Genomic DNA, 18343 nt, shown 5'->3' on the forward strand with positions numbered 1-18343 from the left:
TAGATTGCACATGAGAAATAAATTTGACAATGTTTTTGTGATAAAGATACTAAAGCTGTGAACGCTTCTATAAATCTAACATTTACTTTTTATAATGATTATGGGACCTCACTTCAATAAGTCTCATGCTTACAGAATTCTAACACTCCAAGTTCTTTTTCACATTACTTACAGTCATTTCTGCCAACGTTACCATGGACTCATTTCAAAATTCTAGGTATTTATTGCTCTAAAGTGTGTCATAAAATGTTAAATCAACCTGCTAGCCTGAGGTCTACAAGATATTTTATAACTTAAACAGATACCACAGGGTTGCTCGAAGTCATTGCCCTGGCCTTTCTTTCCTCTGAATCCAAAGGCATTGAGTCTAGCACAAGGCCGTCTAGATGACAAAGAGCTTGCTGGTACCCAGTAGTTGGGTCAGCAAAGGTGGTTTGGGAGTTTGTGATTTTTAGTGTGATAAATATATCAACAAAAATTGTCCAGCAACTGCACATATTGCAGGTCATGTTTTAAAGCTTTTATCATTTTAAATCATATTCTGCTGCAGATCAATGAAAACCTATCATGGATGAACAATTAAGGGTTTTTTTTCCTTTTTTTCCCACCTCATAACATGAATGTTGATGATAGGTTGCCCAGGGCTGACGCAGGTGCTCAACCATAGTGTCAGAGACCCAAGATCTTTTTGCATCCTTTGTACACTGCCATGCTTAGTATATTGTCTTTCACTTTCATCCTTGTCATTTCTTAGTCACAACATGGCTAATGTAGCCACAAGCATTATATCTGCATTCTAGGCAAGAAGAAAGAAAAAGAAGCAAAGATCTACGTGAGCCATATCTTTTTTTTTTAATTGAGAACGTAATGCCTTTCTAGAAGCTCAGTCCGGAAGACTTTCTCTTATATCTTTTGGGTTAAAAGTAACTCACATGACCACTTCCAGACCAATAATTGACCAAAGACAATTAGATAACTACAATGGTTTATACCAATGGAGCTTTGCTCCCTAGCCTATGGTGAGAACTGAAAGTCTCTGAAATCAAGGTACTGTAGGCACCACCTGAATAATATCTAGCAGCAAGGAAAGGTTATTGAATGTTGTGTAGGCAATGAAGAGATTTTCATATATACCATTCTGCCTCATTCCTCTTCAAATTTAATTCTTATCTTTAGCAAATAGCACACAAAGCCAAAGTATAAAGTACAGCAGCAATTGTCTGGCAACATGCTTTGACTTTCACCTTCATTTGCTACCTAGTTTTTAGGTATAAAGGATTACAAATGACATCCAGACTTCTTAATATGTTGATTTGTAAGTAAACCTTAGTCCCATGATATAAGTGAAGGATAATATTCAAGACTTGGCTTTGATTCTTAGTTTTGGCACTTACAAGCTATGGGACTATTTGAGGGATGTTAACTAAAGCTCAATATTCTCATTTGTAAAATAGGAGTACTATCAGTTATTGTGGGGACATATGCCACAGTGTGGTTGTACAGATTACAAACTTTAATTGCTTAGCACGGAGCGTGATATTTTCTAAGTGTCCAATAAATGTTTGTGGTTAGGATTGTTCATTGTCATTACTATTCCTATGCCCAGGGCTTATTGAATCATTAAGATGACCTCCACTTAATATTTATTATGCAGTATATAAGGTGTGAGGCGGGGGAGAATCCATAGTGTGTCCAGTGCAGAAATTCTAGCCTCAGGATAATAACTAAATTTTCAGTGTGTATATATATATATATATATATATATATATATATATATATATATATATAAAATAGTTTGTATAAACTATATATGTGTGTGTGTATATATATATATATATACACACCCTATTTTAATGCCCTATTTACCCTATTATTCATGTATCATGTGATTACAAATCTTAGAATCAAAGGAACACTTCTTTCTCCAAAACTGGGGACCTCACAGGAATCAAGACTGTTTCAGGAGTTTTTAGAATTCAAGAGAGAAGTGGGTTCTGCTTGGATACTTCATCAAGGCAATTGCAATGTAATTTCATTTAAACTTTTAATGTTAAGCCAAACTTCTACAAATAAATAAGTTTATATCAGATACTGAGCTATTGTCTATTTTAATATTTTAAATTAATTGTCCAATTTTAATGATAGTTTTAGACATCCATGTTTACATAGAGGAGATCTCACCCTCTGTTCATTAAAACAAGTCACTCATTAGATTCATTTTTAACTTAACTTTGCAAAAGTTAGCACTGTTCACCCCATCATAAAATCAAATGGCATAAAGTGACAATAGATGTAAAATGTAAAGAAATATAAAATTGTTTAAAAAGAAAAAGAAATCACGTTCGAAGCACAGAGATTCAGAGAACCTTGTAGTGATTTAAACTGAGTGACCTAGGATGGTACAAGCATTACTCATGGCTCTGTCAGTTTCTCTTAGCCTCTTTTTCAAGTATAATAAAAATAAGCCTCCCAGCTGAACATGTTTGGTCACGGGGATTTTACTCAATACCACCAAAAGATCACTTAGAAGGTAGCCTTAGACCTCCAAGACCATTATCTAACAAACTTTATTGAACACCTACCGTGTAAACACGATGCAAAACTTGTTGGAAGTATTTGATTTTGAGTCTTTTTTTTTAAGATAGTATTGGAAATTGCTAAGTAATTGCCTTTTTGTCTTTGATGCTAAAATGTAAAATCTGTTACAGTTTTTCTACAAATTTTCCAAGGGATTAAAAAGGGAAAACATTTGAAGCTCCAGAATATTCTAAGGGTAGAAGACAGCTTGCTGGAACTTTCTCTAAAACTTGAAAAATCAAATTATTACTTGCGGGGAAATACATGGAAATAGTAGGACAGTGCTTTACTATGTTCCTTACTTAGCAAAAAATACACGTTTATATAAAATATGTTCCTCTTTCTGTTCACTACAGTGTTCATGTAATTTCTATGTCCCCTAACTGAAAATCTTTCAGTTTGCCATCGTTCTAGATGAGTTTCCAGTTCAGAATCCAGTTTTTTGGTGTAGTTTTAGTTGCATCCATTATGTCAAGAGAAGTTATTGCCACTTTACTTTCTGTGTCATCGTTCCTCTTCATCCTTGGTTTCTCTAAACCCACAGGTTGCAAATCCTTTGGGGATAAAGAGTGCTGACAGTTTGGGCTAACTCTAGTCAAAAGTTGGTCTTCTAATCTCTCCCATATCCAGCACTTATTGCCTTCCCACCCAATACCCTGAGCAACTCCAGTCAATCTGTCCACCCATGCCTGTCCACAACCATGCTTTCTTACCTCCTCTTCCATTATTGTGCTGCAACATTAAGGTTTTTTTTCTGATCAGTGTCAATAACCAATGCCTCAAATATCTATCTTTTATGCCAACATTTGGTAGATTTGAGAACCTGAAGTCTTGGGGAGCAGGTTGGAGAAAGCTTCTCATAGCATCATGGGCTCTTTTCTCTTTAGGTAACTCGAGAGCATATACAGTGGTCCTCTAAAGACCATTTCTACCTTTGCCATCCAACCTGGGGAACAAATAATCCCTATATAATTTTCCAAATTCTTACTGACCTACTAATCAGCTCTAGCTTATTTGTTCTTGTCTTCCATATAAAAGGTTTTATAATTTTTTTCTTTTCTTTTTATTGATTTGCTATAGCTTAAGTAAAAGTTATCCATACACTAGATACTTAGAAAATCATTCAGCTATAAAATAGCAGTAGGATAAGTAATAGCTGGTAGTCAGGTTGTAATCCCACTTCTAAAATCTCTAACAAAATAGCAAAGTCACTATGCAAGAAGGATATGAATTATCTATTTCCTAGTCATATTCTAATTGTGATCAGCTACCATTATTGCATTAATATACATTGAATAAAGATATTTTATAACATCAGTTCTCACAACCAGGGCTAGACTGACATTGTAGGTATCCTAAATCGATTATTGAGGGCCACTTCATGCTGATTTAAAGTATTAAAATGTTTAATTTGATTTATTTTAGTATTTTTGGTTTTATTTAATATTTTGATTTAAATATTTTGAATATTTCCTTAGGAGAGTTTAAGGTAAGCCAACTTTCTATTAATACATTTTGTTCTCATAATTGGAAATATAATACATGGACAGAATGCAATATAACATTTTAAATTATTTGAGATTGTATTTATTGCAAAAATTTTCCATTATTCTTTATCATATAGCATCAGTCACTGATACTTACTGAAGATAGAGATCATGTTTTAATGTTCTTTCCCACCATCTTGCCGCTTCTCCATCCCAAACTTTTTTTTTTTTTTTTGAGACAGAGTCTCGTTCTGTCACCCAGGCTGGAGTGCAATGGCGTGATCTCCACTCACTGCAAGCTCCGCTTCCCAGGTTCACGTCATTCTCCTGCCTCAGCCTCCCCAGTAGCTGGGACTACAGGCACCCATCACCATGCCCAGCTAATTTTTTGTATTTTTAGTAGAGACCGGGTTTCACTGTGTTAGCCAGAATGGCCTCAATCTCCTGACCTCGTAATCCGCCCCCATCGGCCTCCCAAAGTGCTGGGATTACAGGCATGAACCACTGCGCCTGGGCTCTCCACCCCAAATTTCAACATATTATTCAATTTTTTGTCTTCATTTTTTTGTGTGTGATTTTCAGAACTAAATAACTTCTTTGGATACCAAGTAAATGGTTTCTATTTATAGATAGAAATTTACATCACCTGTTCTGGTAATCTGCCCTGTGGCTGCCAACTTCAGGCAACTACGGCTTTGTAGGTCCCAGGGATCGAGCCCTGCAGTTGCACCACATAACCTACATATGTCTGTGACAAAACTTTTCAATAAAGTCAGGCTAGTGCAGATGATGACTGTTTTATTTCCACTCTGGGGTGCTATCTGTTTCAGGGAAATCAGGGCCAATTGACCTTTTGCCAGTTATATAAAAAGTCCCATGTGGAAACCTGAGTTAGCTGGCCCCATTTTCCAATGATATTTTAGTACCTTTTACAGTTGGCTTCCAAGGCAGCAACACAGTTAGACTTACCCCACAGACATAGCATGATTCAGCTCACAACAATCATAGTTATTAAGTTAACATTCCGAACAATACTTCCTTCTAAAGGCAAGAAAACTCAATTGTGGCAACTGCCGAGTGCAGAAGCTATTTGTTAATGATCCCCAAGCTAATAGGCTATGGTATTATATCTGTCATATACTAATCAGCAGAGGCTTCACAATTTCTTAGAGCCTTGAAAAATAAGACTATTTCTTTTCAGTCTGGTCAGATTTTAATGAAACCAGTCAATAATCCACATACTTTTTTTTTTCCGATGTGAATAGATGGATATAAAGAAAGTTTTTATCTACAAAAAATTCTTGTCAGTGTAGATGAACAGGAAAGACAGAGATTCCAGTTTCTACTTGAAGCGAAGTTGTTAATCATAGCAAAGGGCAATGTGTGACTCTTACTTTTGAAGATTTTCCTACAGTATCAGTGTAAAGTAGTTTGTTCTTAGCTCTTTTAAGTTTCTTTTCTGAAGCACTTTTCTGCTTTCCTGATGAGGTGCTTTTCTTTTAAATGTTCAGTTATCTCTACCATCCACGTTCTGCTTTTACTTACTGCTCTGTGGATAAATGTGTTTTAATCCAATGCAGGGCCTGTCCTAACAGTATTTGTAGTTCTCCTTGTAAAGTTAATGACTTTCCTAATGGTAAATACATGTTTGCTGTATGATAAAGAGGGAGATCCATCAGGGCAGAGGGCTGAATGGCCCTGATGATCTAGTGTAGGAATTGCTTTGGCACACACAGTCCTATGTAAGAGTTTATTAGATGTGCCTAGCACATTTTCACAGTAACCTCCAGGGGGGACATTGGGTCAGCTAATCAAAGTCCCACATTTGTTCCCTGACCTGTGGAGTGAGGGCTATTATGGTGGGGAAAGGCAAGGGGAAGCCACTAGAACTGTGTCCACCTAGGAAGATAGTAGACTAAGAGCAACGCCACATTCCTGGGGCATTATAGAGATTGGTACAACCATGAAGGACTTGAAAGATGCAGAGGTGGTGATTCCCCCTGCATGCGCTTTCAATTCACCTCTTTGGCCTGTGCAAAGCACAAATGGATGTTGGAGACTGATAGTACCATCAGCTCAACCGGGCGGTAACTCCAATTGCAGCTGCTGAAACATGGTTTCATTGCTTGTGGAAACTGATACATCAGTTTATACCTGGTATGCAGCTATTGATGTGGCAAATGCCTTATAAGAATAATCAGGAGATTTCTTCTAGCTGACCAGCAATAAACCTTCACTGTCATACCTCAGGGGTATATTAACTCTCTAGCCCTATGTTATAATTTAGATTGTAGAGGTTTTGACTGCTTTTTCCTTCGATATCACACTGGTCCATTATATTTATATAATAACATTATGCTGATTGGAACTAGTGAGAAATATATTACAACTACTCTACACTTATTGGTAAGAAATTTGTGTGTCAGAGAGTGGCAAATAAATTTGACAAAAATTCAAGAGCCAGGGAAATTTCTGAGGGTCCAGTGGTGTGAGGCATGTGGAGATATCCCCTCTAAGGTCAAGGATAAGTTGTTCTTATCCTTATCATATCCTGGCCCCTCCTGCAACCAAAAAGGAGGCACAATGCCTAGTGGGCCTTTTTTGATTTGAGAGGAATATACTTCTCATTTGGGTGTGAAACTCTGACCTGTTTACCCAATAACCTCAATAGCTGCTGGTTTTGAGTTGGGGGCAGAACAAGAGAAGGCTCTACAGCAGGTCCAGGTTGCTATGCAAGCTGCTCTGCCACTTGAGCTATAAGATCCAACAGATCCAATGGTACTCACAGTACAAGTAGCAGACAGGGATTTTGTTTGGAGTATTTGGAAGACCCCTACACGTTAAGTTTCATGCAGGCCCTTAGGATTTTGAAGCCGTGCTCAGCCATCCTCTGCAGATAACTACACTCCTTTTGAGAAATAGCTCTTGGACTGCTACTGGGCCTTCGTAGAGACTGACCACTTAACCACGGATCACCAAGTTTCCATGTGCCCTACCTGAACAGCCCGTTATGAACTGGATGTTATCTGGCTTGCCAAGCCATCAAGTTGAGTATGCACAGCAGGACCTCATTATCAAACGGAAGTGATATTTATATGATTAGGCTTGAGTAGGCCCTGAAGGCACAGTAATTTACAGGAAGAAGTGATTCCAATGCCTGTGTTCCCCACTCCTACTACACTGTCTTCTAGCTCAGCTTGCACCCACGGCCTCAAGGAGAGTCCTCTACAATTGACAGAGGAACAGCCCATCTGTTAATTGGGCTTAATTAACAGATGGTTCTGCATGATATGCGGGCACCAATGAAAGGCAATTGCATTACAGCCTCTTTTTGGGACATACTTGAAAGATAACGGAGGAGCGAAATTCTTCTAGTGGGCAAAACTTCAAGCAGGGAACCTGGTTGTTTACTTTGCTTGGAAGGATAAATGACCAGACATACGATTATATAACAATTCATAGGCTGTGGCCAATAGCCACGATGATCAGGCAATTGGAAAAAACATGATTAGAAAATTGGTGACAAGGAAATTTGGGGAAGAGATATAGATAAACCTCTCCGAATGGGCAAAAACTGTCAAGATATTTGTATTCCATGTGAATGCCTACCAAAGGGTGACTTCAGCCAAGGAAGATTTGAATAATCGAGTGTACAGAATGACTTGTTCCATAGATACCAGTCAGCCTCTTTCCCCAGCTACTCTTCTTATCACCCAGTGGGCTTCTGAGCAAAGTGACCATGGTGGTGAGAATGGAGGTTGTGCATGAGCTCCGCAAAATGGGCTTCCACTCTTCAAGGGTGCCTGGCCACCTCCACTGTTGAATGCCCAATCTGTCGTCAGCGGAGGCTAATGCTGAATTCTCTATGAAGCCATTTTCTGGCGGAAGGTTGATTACACTGGGCTACTTCCATCATAGAAGGGGCAGCATTTTATTCTTACTGGAATAGACACTCTGGATATAGATTTGCCTTCCTGTCATGCAGTGCTTTTGGCAAAACTCTCTTCTGTGGATTTATAGAATGCCTTGTGCAGCAAAGGGCCCATGCTCATGAAATTCACTGGTCTTACCAGGTTTATCCTTACCCTGAAGCAAATGCTTGATAGAAAAGTGGAATGGCCTTTAGGAGACTCTCTTACAGTACCAGCTATGTGGCAATACCTTGCAGGGCTGGAACAAGGACATAGGATTATACGTTCCGCATCAATGTCCAATATAGGAGTTATTTCTCCATAGCCAGGACTTACAGGTCTAGGAATCAAGGGGGAAATGGGAATGGCACCACTCAAAATTATCCTTAGTGACTGACTAGCAAACTTTGTTTCTGTTTCCCATGGTCTTATGCGCTGCTGACCTAGAGGTTTTATTCCCAAAAGAAAGAATGCTTCCATCAGAAGACACAATAATGATTCCATTGAACTGGAAATTAAGACGGTTACTTGACCAATTTGGGATTCTCATGCTTCTGAATCACCAGGAATGAAGAGAATCACTGTGCTGGCTAGGGTGACTGATCCTGAATATCAAGGGAAAGTTGGAGTACTACTCCACAATGGAGGTAAGAACTAGTATGTCTGAAATACAAAAGAATTCATAGGGAGTCTCTTAGTATTACCAAGCCCTGTGATTAAGATCAATGGGAAACTATAGCAATCCAGGCAGAAGATTTGGATCACTTCATCAGGTAAAGAATTATGACCAGCTGAGACTCTTGCTGAAGGCAAAGGGAATGCAGAATGGATAGTAGAAGGTAGTTATAAACACTAGCTATGACTACAGAACCAGTTACAGGAATGAGGACTGTAATTGTCATAAATATTTCCTCCTTATTTTGTTATAAATATGCTTAGGGTATGTGTGTGTATCTATCTATCTAGCTATCTATCTCTATCTGTCTATCTATCTATCTATCTACCATCTATCAATACCTCAAATATATTTTTCTTCCCTCTCTTATTCATTTGTCATGTAACATAAGATATATTGACTTTATATCATAGTACAGCAGGTTGTAAAATGAAGTCATTTTGTTAAACATTGTTTTGTTATAATGTTAATGAGAAAAGAAATCAAATCCCAGCAGGGGCCACTGTCTGTGTGGAGTTCTCAAGTTCTCCTCGTGTCTGCATTGAGTTTTCTCTGGAGACTCTGGTTTCCTGCCACATCCCAAAGATGTGCATATTAGGTTAATAGGTGTGTTCAAATTGTTCCAGTATGAGTGAGTGCGGGTTTGTGTGAGAGTGTACCTTGTGATGAAATGACATCCTGTTCAGGGTTGGTTACTGCTTTGTTCTTTGAGCTGCCAGATTAGGCTCCAGCCACCCACAACCCTGAACTGGAATAAGCAAATTAGAAAATGAATGAACACACAAATACAAATTATTGTAAAATAAACATTTATAATGTACGTGATAATCATACTAATGCATGACAATAAATGATGTGGCACTTAGGCATGCAGTGACTTTGCCGTATTTGCTTTTGTTGGTTTTTAAACTTTATGGTGGGAGGAGATGCTCCTTACAATTTTCACTTCATAGACACCTATTCCTTCATTTAACCCACCATCACTATGGCCACCATCACTCATGGATTCACCAGAAATTGGAAAAAATAATTATTTTACTTGTTTTTTAATATTAATCTTTCTTAAGTGTATGATAGCTCACATTTATTTCAATGTTTAATATTAAAAGTGTTTGGGGGTCTTAGAAATTTGATGATGTTTTTGTAATCAGAAATTTGCCATAGGAACTTAACGCTTGTTTATATTAATATCAAATAGCCTATGTAAAACTGGTTTTATTATACATCGTTTTGCTTACTCACAATCTCCAAGAACCTATGGACAATGTTTAGTGAGGACTTATTATGTGTTAACTTTACATCATAGTATTTAACATATGGGATATGAAGGAGAAGAGTAGACATCACTCAAGAACTTTACCTCCTCTTTAGGGGAAGAGGTAGTGCATTTTTAGTGATATGCAGAATAGTTGTATCATGTCAGGTGGATATGGGAGATTAGATTTGGTTTAAGGAGATGGGTATAGGCTCTAAATTGACAAGGGGTGTACTTGTGAGGGTTAATTTTATGTGTCAATTTGACTGGACCATAGAGCTCCCAGACATTTGGACAAACATTATTCTGGATGTGTCTGTGAGGGTGTTTTTGGGTAGGAGTAACATTTCAACCTATAGACAGAGTAAAGCAGATTGTTTTCCTCAATGTGGGTGACTGTCATCCAACCAGTTGAAAGTCTGAATAGAACAAAACAGCTGACTGTCCTAAAGTAAGGGGATTCCTGCCTACATTTGGGCTGGGAAATCAGTTTTTGTTGTTGTTGTTGTTTGTTTGTTTCCTGCCTTCAGATTCAAACTGGAAAATCAGTTTTTCCTGGGTCTCAAGCCCACTGGCGCTTGGACTGGAACTACATCTTCAACTCTCTGGGTTCTCAGGCTTTTGGACATAGACTGGCACTATACCATCAACTCTCCTCAGTCTCCAGCTTGCCAACTACAGATCTTAGGGCTCCTCTGCCTCCATAATCCTTTCTGTTTCAAAAAAATCAGTAGTAATGTCGTTTCTTTCATTTCTGATTTTAGTTATTTGGGTCTTTTCCCTTTTTTTCTTAGTCAGTCTAGGTAAAGTTTTGTGAATTCTGTCGATGTATTTGAAAACCCAGCTCTTGGTTTCATTGATGTTATCTGCTTTTCTATTCTCTATTTAATTCATCTCTGCTCTAATCTTTACTAATTTCCTTCCTTCTACTAGCTTGGGTTTAGTTTGTTCTTAATTTTCTAATTTCTTAACTAGATGTGTAAACTTAAGGTATTGATTTGAGACCATTCTTTCTTTTGAATGTGTTTACAGCTATCAACTTCCCTCTTAGCACTGTTTTCACAGCATCTCGTGTGTTTTGGTATGTTGTGTTTTCATTTTTTTCTCTCAAAGACATTTTCCAATTTTCCTTGTGATTTCTTTTTTAAGCCAGTGGTTGTATAAGTGTATTGTTTAATTTCCATATGTTTGTAAATTTTCTAGTTTTTCTTCTGCTATTGATTTCTAGTTTTATTCTGTTGTGGCCAGAAAAGGTACTTGGTATGATTTCAGTCTTCTTATATTCACTGAGACTTGTTTTGTGACCTAACATATGATCTATCCTGGAGAATGTTCTAGGTGTGCTTGAAACAAATATATACTCTGCTGGCATTGTATGCAATGTTCAGTATATATTTTTTACCTTCAGTTCATCTATAGTGTTATTCAAATCTACAATTTCTTTGTTGATTTTCCATCTGATTGTTCTACCCATTATTGAAAGTCATATTAAACTCTTTAATTATTATCATATTGCTGCCTATTTCTCCCTTTAGTACTCTCAGTGTTTGCTTTATATATTTTAGGGGCTCTGGCATTGAGTGTCTGTGTATTGGCAATTGTTATATCTTTCTATTGAATTGACCCTTTTATCATTATGTAATATCCTTCTTTGTTTCTTGTGACAGTTTTTGACTTATTTTTTCTGATGTAAGTATAGCCACTTTGTTCCCTTTTTATTACCATTTCTATGAAATACCTTTTTTATCCTTTCACTTTCTACCTAAGTGTGTCCTTAGAGCTAAAGCATGTTTCTTGTAAACAGCATACAGTTTAATCCTTTTTTGTAAAAACATCTATTCTGACAATCTGTGTCTTTTTATTGAGAAGTTTAATTATTTACAAAGTGATTACTGATAGAAAAGCATTTACTTTTGCCATTTTATCAATTCTTCCAATACTTTCTTTGGGTTTAGTTCTCCCTCTTTTTTTTTTTTTAGTGAAAATATCTGATCTTTTCTCCTTTACTTTTCAGTATATTCTATAGATAGTATCCGTGTGGTTACTATAGGGATTACACCTAATATCTTACGATTATGATAATCAGTTTTATATTGATGCCAATTAACTTCAAGTGCATACAAAGCTATGCTCTTTTATAGCTTTAGAAGCTCCTTATTTATGTAAATGATACCAAAAGTTACATTTTCATATTTTATTCTCATTAGCATAGAATCAAGTTTATTTTCTATTCATTTGTCTTTTAAATGCTGTTGAAAATAAAAGTGGTTTCAAACCAAAATTACAATAACACTGTTTTGTATATTGGTCCATATAACTACTTTTACTGGAAAACTTCATATTTCTCTATGGCTTTGATTTACGGTCTAGTTCCATTTTGTTTGTTCTTGAATGACTCTCTTTAACATTACTCATAGAGCAGGTTTAATGATAATAAACGCACTTAGCTTGTTTATCTGTGAATGTCTAAATATTTTCCACATTTTTGAAGGACAGTTTTGGCAGACATAGAATTGTCTTTAAAAAGTTGTGGGTTTTTTTTTTTTTTCAGCATTTAAAATATATCATTCCACCGTCTTCTGGCTTGCAATGTTTCTGCCAAAAGTCTGCTGAGTCTTATAGAGAATCTGTTGTACATGAGGGGGTACTGCTTTTCTCTTGATGCTTTCAAGATTTCCTCTTTGTCTTCTTCTGCAGCTTGATTATAATGTGTCTCAGTGTCAGTCTCTTTGCCTTCATTCTACTTGGAGTGTATGGAGCTTCGTGAATTTGTATATCCACACCTTTCCTCAAATTTGGAAGATTTTCAGCTAACATTTCTTGAATTAACTTATTTTGCCCTTTCTCTACATCTTTCACTTCTATGACTCCCATAATGTACATATTGATCCACTTGGTGGTATATAAGTCCTTTCAGCTCTGTTCACGTTTCATTCTTTTTTCTTTTTGCACTTTAGACTTAATAATTTGAAATGGCCTACCTTCAAGTTTGTTGGTCCTGTTCTCTGCCCATTCAAGTTTTTTGTTGAAATTGTCTAGTAAACTTTTATTTTGATGTGGTATTTTTCAGCTCCAGAACTTGTGTTTGATTTATTAAAATAAATTCTATATTTTGTTGGCATCCTCATTTTGTTCAAATTTTTTTTTCTTTTCCCTGCCACGATGATGGATCAGAGGCTTTTGGCATACCACTGCCACTTAAAAATAGCAAGATAGCACATAAAGATCAACTCTGTGAACTTCAATTCGAGAAGGAAAACATGACTCAGCTGGAATTGTGAGAGACACCCAGATCCTGGTGAATAGCACACTAGCAAAACTCCATGTGATGGCATCTAGCTGATAAAGATGAGAGAAACCCTGGGACATGAGAGCAGCGGAGAGCTTCCCTTTGTGATTCATCTTTCCACTGAATAACTGAGAAGTCTAGGCCAAGGGAGACCACTATGTTTCTCCCAAGTCCTAGAATTAACTTGGGAAGAGGCTTGGAGATGCTATGAGAGGAATACAATGGGAAAAACTGCAGACATTTTCCCAGACTGGGGACTGAGAGCAGGATGCCACTTTTAATCTGGGTGCGTACAAAATCAGTCATTCACCTCTTAGGGAGGGGGAGAAGGAAAAGCAAAAAATATTATTATAGGGAAAGAAAGAAGAAAAACTCCTACCCACATGAAAGTAATACAAACATTACAAGTGCCAGCATCTCCAGATGAGAGGAAACCAACGCAGGATTTCTAGCACCATTAAAAAATCTGAATGTAGTGACATAACCAAAGGATCACACTATCTCTCCAGCAATGATCCCTAACCAAAATGGAAACTCAGAAATGACAGAAAAAGAATTCAAAGTACAGGTTGCAAGGAGGCTCAATGAAATTCAAGACGAGTTTGAAAATCAACACTAAAAAGCATCTAAAGCAATCCAGGAAATGAAGGAAGAGATAAGCATCTTAAAAATAAATCAATCAGAGCTTCTGGAATTGAAAAACTCACTTAAGAAATTTTAAAATAGAATTGAAACCTTTATCAATAGACTGGACAAAGCAAAAAGAGAATTTCAGAGCTTGAAGACCCGTCTTTCAAAATAATGCAGTCAGACAAAAATAAAGAAAAAAGAATTTAAAAAATTAACAGCATCTTTGAGAAATATGGGATTGTGTAAAGTGACCAAACTTATGAATTATTGGCATTCCTGAGAGAAAAGCAGAAAAAGTTAACAACCTAGAAACCATATTTGAGGGAATAATTTAAATTCTTTTTCTAATCTTGCTAGAGAGGTATATTTCCAGATACAAGAAATCCAGAGAACATCTACAAGAACCTATACAAAATGAACATCAGCAAGCATATCACCACCAGGCTGTCCAAGGTCAACACTAAAGAAAAATATCAAGGGCAGCTAGAGAAAAAGCTCTGACCACAAATAAAGGGGACCTCATCAAATTAACAGCAGACTTCTCAGCAAAAAAAAAAAACCTTACAAGCCAGGAGAGACTGGGGCCTATTTTTAGCATTAAAAAAAATTTCAGCCAAGAACTTCATATTCTGCTAAACTAAGCTTCAGAAATGAAGGAGAAATAAAATCTTTTCTGAATTAGCAAACATTAAAGGAATTGGCTACCAATAGACCAGCCTTATAAGAGATCCTTAAGAGTGTTAATAAAATGAAAGAACAATATCTGCTATATCTATCTGCTACTACAAAAATACACTGAATTACATAGACCAAAGAACCTGTAAAGCAACCGCACAACAGAAACTACAAAGCAACCACCTAACAACTTCAATATAGGATCAAAACCTCACCTATCAATGTTAACCTTGACTCTAAAGGATTTAAACACCTCCACTTAAAATGTACATATTGGCAAGTTGGATAAAAGAAAAACAAAAGAAAATGAACAAGAGAAAGAAGTTAAAGTTATCCAAATAATAAATTAAATTAAATAAATTAAAAAGATCCAGATAAGAAGAGAATAAGTCGAACTATCTCTCTTCACTGATGATATGTTTCTATACCTAGAAAACCCTAAGGACTCTGTCAAAAAGCTTCTAGAACTGATAAACAACTTCAGTAGTGTTTCAGGATACAAATTAAATGTACCAATATTAGTAGCATTCAAGATGGGAACCAAATCAAGAATGTAATCTCATTTACAATAGCCACAAGAAAATAAAATAGAATACCTAGGAATACATCTAACCAAGAAGATGAAAGATCTCTGCAAGGAGAACCACAAAACATTGCTGAAAGAAATCACAGATGACATTAACAAATGGAAAAACATTGCATGCCCATGAGTTGGAAGAATCAATATAATTAAAATGGCCATACTGCTCAATGTACTCTACAAATTCAGCACAGTATTCTTATCAAAATACCAAGGACTTTTTTCATAGAAGTAGAAAAAATATTCTAAAATTCAAATGGAACCATGAAACAACTAGAGTTGTCCAAGCAATCCTAAGCAAAAAGAACCAAGTCAGAGGCATCACATTACCTGACTTCAAACTATACCATAAGGCCACGGTAACCAAAACAGCATGGTACTGGTACAAAACAGACACATAGACCAGTGAAACATAACAGAGAACCCAGAAATAAAGCTTCACTCCTAGAGCCATCTGATCTTCCACAAAGTCAACAAAAATAAGCAATGGGGAAAGAACTTCCTATTCAATAAATGGTGCTCGGATAGCTGACTAACCATATGCGGAAGAATGAAACTAGACCCCTACCTTTGTCACCACATACAATAACTAATTCAAGATGGATTAAAGATTTAAATGTAAGACCTCAAACTGTAAGAATCCTAGAAGAAAGCCTCAGAAACATCATTCTGAACACAGACCTTGGGAAAAAAATTATCCGTAAAAAGCAGTTGCAACAAAAGCAAAAATTGACAAGTGGGACCTAATTAAACTGAAGAGCTTCTGCACAGCAAAAGAAACTATCAACAGAATAAACAGACAACCTACAGAATGGGAGAAAATATTCACAAACTGTAAATCCAGCAAAGGTCTAACATCCAGAATCTACAGAAACTAAAGCAGCTGAACAAGCAAGAAACAAGTAACCCCATTTTTAAAAATAGGCAAAAGATATGAACAAACACTTCTCAAAAGAAGACAAACATGTGGCCAACAAACATGAAAAAAATGTTCCACGTCACTAGTTATCAGATAAATGCAAATCATAACTACGATGAGATACCATATCCCACCAGTCAGAAGGCTATTATTAAAAAGTCAAAAAAACAAGAGCTGCTTAGTGAGGCTGCAGAAATGAGAATACTTATATACTGTAGGTGGGAATGTAAATTATTTCAGCCATTGTGGAAAGCAGCTCAGAGATTTCTATTAACAAAAGAACTTTAGGTTCTAGATAACTTAATAAACAAAGTTACCATTCAACCCAGCCATCCTATTATTAGGTATATATCCAAAAGAAAACAAGTCATTCTACCAATAGACGCAAGGACTCGCATATTCATCGCAGCACTATTTATTATACAATAGCAAATACATGGAGTCAATCTGGGTGCCCATCAATGGTGGATTGGATAAAGAAAATGTGGTACAGATACACCAGGGAATACTATGCGGACATACAAAAAGTAAAAATACATCGTTTGCATTAATGTGGATGCAGCTGGAGGTCATTATCCTAAGTCAGTTGGGTGAGGAACAGAAAATCAAATACCATATGTTCTCACTTTTTTTTTTTTTTTTGAGAGTCTCACTCTTGTCCCCCAGGCTGGAGTGCAATGGCGCAACCCCAGCTCACTGCAACCTCCGCCTCCCAGGTTCAAGTGATTCTCCTACCTCAGCCTCCCAAGTAGCTGGGATTACAGGCGCCTGCCACCATGCCCAGCTAATTTTTGTATTTTTAGTAGAGATGGGGTTTCACCATGTTGGCCAGGCTGGTCTCAAACTCCTGACCTCAGGTGATCCGCCCACCTCGGCCTCCCAAAGTACTGAGATTACAGGCATGAGCCACCGTGCCCAGCCATGTTTTCACTTTTAAGTGGGAGTTAAACATTGGGTACTTATGGACATAAAGATGGCAACAATAGAAATTGTGGACTACGGTAAGGGAGAGAGGGAAAGGAGAGAAGGTTGGAACACTAATTATTGGGCACTATGCTTAATACCTGGGTGATGGAATCATTCATACTCCAAACCTCAGAATTACACAATATACCCATGTAATAAACCTGCATATGTACCCTTGATTTTAAAATGAAAATTTAAAAATAAATAAATAAATAAAATAATCTGATAATGATGTAAAATTTTAAAAAAAGAAAATTATTTTATTTCTACCTAACAGCCTTGCATCACTTATTTCCTCTTTGATCCCTTTCATTTCTTATCTAGCATGCAGATTTATTGCTGAAAATGCTTTAGATCATATGAATTTATATGAAGTCGTTCATGTAGCAAAACTTTTAGCTGGGTCACCCAAAGAATAGGAATGGCTGTTTTAAAAGAGAGACCCTAAACTAAATGACCTTTAAATGAAAATCGTACTCTATGATTACAACATTGTCTAAATCTTAAATTGCATGTAAAATATCAAACAAAACACTTAAATAGCCAAAAAATCCACCAAATTTGTTTTACCGATTTTCTTTAGTCCTTGTCCCTGTTTCGTTTATTTGTTTGTCTCTATTTCTTTTAGCCTTTTAAGCATATTTAAGACAGCTGTCTTAAAGTCTTTGTCTAGGAACCCTGATGCATGTTTCTTCGGAGACTGTTTCTGGAGATTGATTTTGTTCCTTTACACTGGCTATATTTCCCTGTTTCTTTGTATGACTTGTGATTTTTTGTTGACTATTGGACATTTCATCAAATAGCCACTTCCCCCAGTCTTTAAAGTTGGCATGGAAGTCTTTTACTGATTAACAGGACCCTGAACCTTGAGGTTAGCCCAAGGTAGTCTTATCAGGTCTTTAGCAGCATGCATTTGTTTAGGCCTATATGTGTGCTTTTTAAAATTTTTTCCCCTGAATTCTCCTGGCTGCTTTTAAGTGTCTTAATTTCCCAAAGAGTCTTACTCCAGCTTCTTCTTGGAGTCTTAGATGCTCCATTATATTCCTTTGCCCATAATCAATCATTTGCCCCAGGTGGGTGCAAGTGTATAGTCCTCCTGCAGTTTTCACATGTCATTGTCCATCACTATCATCCACGGCTTCTAGCCTCAGATCTCAACTATGCTACCATTTCCCGTCTGTGCCGTGAGACAGATACCAGTCCCTGAGCAACCCACAGACAGGACCGAACTACTTTGCCAACAATTTACTCCGCTGTTTCTGGCCTGAGGTAGAGAACTAGAAATTGTTCCATACTGTAGACCAAATGTTTGTCCCTCTTCAATTCATACCTTGAAGCCTTAACCCTCGATATCATAGTATTAGGAGGTAGGGCATTT

The 18343-nt window shown here is 36.9% G+C and overlaps 1 long non-coding RNA gene across 2 annotated transcripts in view; it reads left to right on the top strand.

Moving 5' to 3' along the window:
• The window catches only part of LOC134739861 (uncharacterized), a 93267-nt gene extending 76047 nt beyond the window's left edge, over window positions 1-17220 (top strand). For both annotated transcript variants that reach the window (XR_010126919.1, XR_010126920.1), the window contains exons 5-6: window positions 8423-8622; window positions 13081-17220. This is a non-coding gene — a long non-coding RNA (uncharacterized LOC134739861). The remainder of the gene's footprint in view (window positions 1-8422; window positions 8623-13080) is intronic.
• The last annotated feature ends 1123 nt before the right edge of the window (window positions 17221-18343 follow it).

The sequence above is a fragment of the Pongo pygmaeus genome, chromosome 6 (assembly GCF_028885625.2).
Source record: "Pongo pygmaeus isolate AG05252 chromosome 6, NHGRI_mPonPyg2-v2.0_pri, whole genome shotgun sequence".
Classification (NCBI taxonomy): domain Eukaryota; kingdom Metazoa; phylum Chordata; class Mammalia; order Primates; family Hominidae; genus Pongo; species Pongo pygmaeus.